The 2,907-nt window shown below is 23.3% G+C and overlaps 1 long non-coding RNA gene across 1 annotated transcript; it reads left to right on the top strand.

Moving 5' to 3' along the window:
- Window positions 1-761: 761 nt before the first annotated feature.
- LOC109790971 (uncharacterized) lies at window positions 762-2,689 on the top strand. Its single transcript, XR_014434427.1, has 5 exons — window positions 762-1,039; window positions 1,352-1,437; window positions 1,557-1,638; window positions 1,856-1,913; window positions 2,050-2,689. It is a non-coding gene; the product is annotated as an uncharacterized LOC109790971 (long non-coding RNA).
- The last annotated feature ends 218 nt before the right edge of the window (window positions 2,690-2,907 follow it).

Genomic DNA, 2,907 nt, shown 5'->3' with positions numbered 1-2,907 from the left:
TACACTAAATTTCAATGATTTAACCATTAGATTAAATTTTTATGAAATAAATCAAGTCTACATTTTCTTTTACAAAATTTTAAAACTATTTTGATAGTTAGTTAAATTAATTCAAATAACAATATATTACTTATTCACTAAATTAAATTTCAAGAATAACACCTGGTATAATTATTCCACTTAATAACTCATGTATCCTCTAATTAAACACTCATTTCGTTATCTTCTTTTTTTCTTTCTTTCATATAGACATAAAATATCCGTTTCTTACTGGTATAAAGATTACATATAAATTATATTTTATATTTATAATAAATATTTTATATTAGAATATTCAGTTACTTTTAATTATTAATATTTCATTTAAAAATATTAAAATTCAATATAGTACCTATAAATATTTATTTATTATAAAATTTAATTATAATTTTATTTAAATTTTCAAAAAAAATAAATTATAAATTATGATTATATAAAATAAACATTTTTTCAAAAACTGCACAAATTAAAATACTAATATAATTTGTATGTTTTAAATTGAAAAATATTTTTATAAATTTGAATTAAATGATTATAATATAATTTATATATTAAAAATGATTTACTCATCATAATTTTAATTATAAAAATAAAAATTTACTCCGTAAAATACTACTTATATATTTTAATTTAATAAACTTAAGGGAATGTGTATAACTTGAGACTATGAAGCTATCGTAAAAAAAATAGATTATAGTCATTATTGTTTTTTAAAAAAAATGGAGGAGTTAGAAAAAGTAAATTGAAGAGAAAAAGAAGGCCACGTTTCATGGAAGTTGTAACTCCCTTTCACGTTTCAAAGAGTGATTCTTAGCAAGTGAAGAATATAACAAATGATAAACATGTGACGCGTTCCATTTTGCATCTTCAAAAACATATTCGTTCATAAATCTCCGTAGTCACCAAAGGATCAATACGAACCTAGGAGATTATAATAACTATTGCTGGAATATCAATGAATCTCAACTCGATTTCCTTTGCATAAGCGCAATCCTTCAAGGTTTGTAAAATATCTATTCCACTAGGTGAATAACTTGAAATTTGCATGGGTAGGGATCGTATTTCAAGAGTGATAAACAACCATATGTTAATTATTTAGATTTGTGATCTGTGAAATTAATAGTTTATGTAATTATTGTGTGTTGTGTCTTCTTTTCTTGTCTCAAGTTGTGCACTGTATTGCTAATGTTATGCTGTGATTTTTTTTTGTTTGACAATTTTATCTATAATTTTGAGTTTTGCTGGCTATAAAAAAATGATTGGGTTTTGTTAAATGGTCAAACTCATTAACCCATGGATCTTGTTTTTGTAGCTATTTCGTAAGTGCTTCAGTTCACCTCAATACCAAAACTCTTGTCTACCTAGTCATATCAAGGATGCAAACCTTGAAATAAACTTGTGAGTTGATTTTGTACATTAATTTTCTTTTTTCTTTTTATATATTGAACATTTATTCTGTGTAAAATGAGATTATTTTGTTTGTTAATAGTGTTTGATGTTTTACATATTTTGTAAAGTTATAATTTCTTGCGGTACTACTTGAAAAGACACAAGGTTATACTCAAGTTTTCTGTGGAAGATTGATTCAGCAAAAGATAGGTATGTGAAAGATGCGGTAAATAACGTTTGTCTCATTTATGGAAAAAAAAATGTTTTATCGTGTAACTTGTTAATATTTTCTTCAAAAGTCAATACAAGATCATTCTTCTAACATTGTTCCCAAATCTTTATTTTGCAACCTTTATATATTTGATTTTTAGACAAAAAAAAATTAACGAAAAATAGTTGTATAATATATCTATTTGCACTTTTGCAGATATATGTTCTTGGATCACGCCAACCTTTCTAGCACCTTAAATACTTTAGTTAATCATGTAACTTTATTTTTTATTTGAAAGTCTTTTATATTAATATTTTTATCTTAACTTTTTATATAATTACGTTTTTATTAAATATTAATTACTTTATTTTTATTAATACTTATTATTCTTTTGTTGTATTTTTTTGCAGGTTTGGAATTCATGAAGATGCTATTTTTATTATTAATTTAGTAATTTTGTTAAATTTAAGAATTATGAAATTCTAGTAATTCAATGTGTAATATTTTAGATTGATCGCAACAATGTTGAATATGATTGTATTTTTGTCATTAAACATGTAATGGATATATTTTAATTTAATGTCATATTTGTTATAATGTGTATTTATTTTACTTGTATTCATTTTCATATTTAAAAATAAATGTTTATTATTATGGAATTCAAAAATTAATTTAGTGATAATGACATATGCATTATTATTTAAAAAATTAATGACAAAATGTTAATAAAAGAAAATAATAATTAGTTTGAAATATTTTTTGACACTAGTAATGATAGTATATGTGATTATAAATTCTTAATAGTGACGATTAAATCATCACTATTGTCCTTTATATTTGTGATAGCTTAAATTTTGTCACTATTATTTATAAACATTAGTGATGATAATTTCATCACAATAGATATTACTTTTTGTGACATACAAAAATTCGTCACTAATTTAACAGTGACTCGAATATTAGTGACGATCGGTGACAAATGAAAATATCGTCACAAGATATATATAATGATGATCTTTTAAGTTTTTAGTGACGAATATTATTATCACTAAATATAATTTTTCTTGTAGTGATAGATTTGTGATCTTTGGCCACGTCATTTAGTTGTTACGTTGCATTTCTTCTCACTTTTCTGATACTACTTTCATGGGAATGACTCTTCTAAAATGATCTTCTGTAGAAGAATTCTTTTCAGATGTGTGTTCCAATCTACTGTAATGCATGCTTATGACTAAGTTTGCTGTATATAAGAATCTGTTCGACTATTC

This window comes from Cajanus cajan, chromosome 6, assembly GCF_000230855.2.
Source record: "Cajanus cajan strain Asha chromosome 6, NIPB_CcT2T_4, whole genome shotgun sequence".
In the NCBI taxonomy this organism is placed as follows: Eukaryota; Viridiplantae; Streptophyta; class Magnoliopsida; order Fabales; family Fabaceae; genus Cajanus; species Cajanus cajan.
This window is presented reverse-complemented; position numbering and strand designations above follow the sequence as displayed.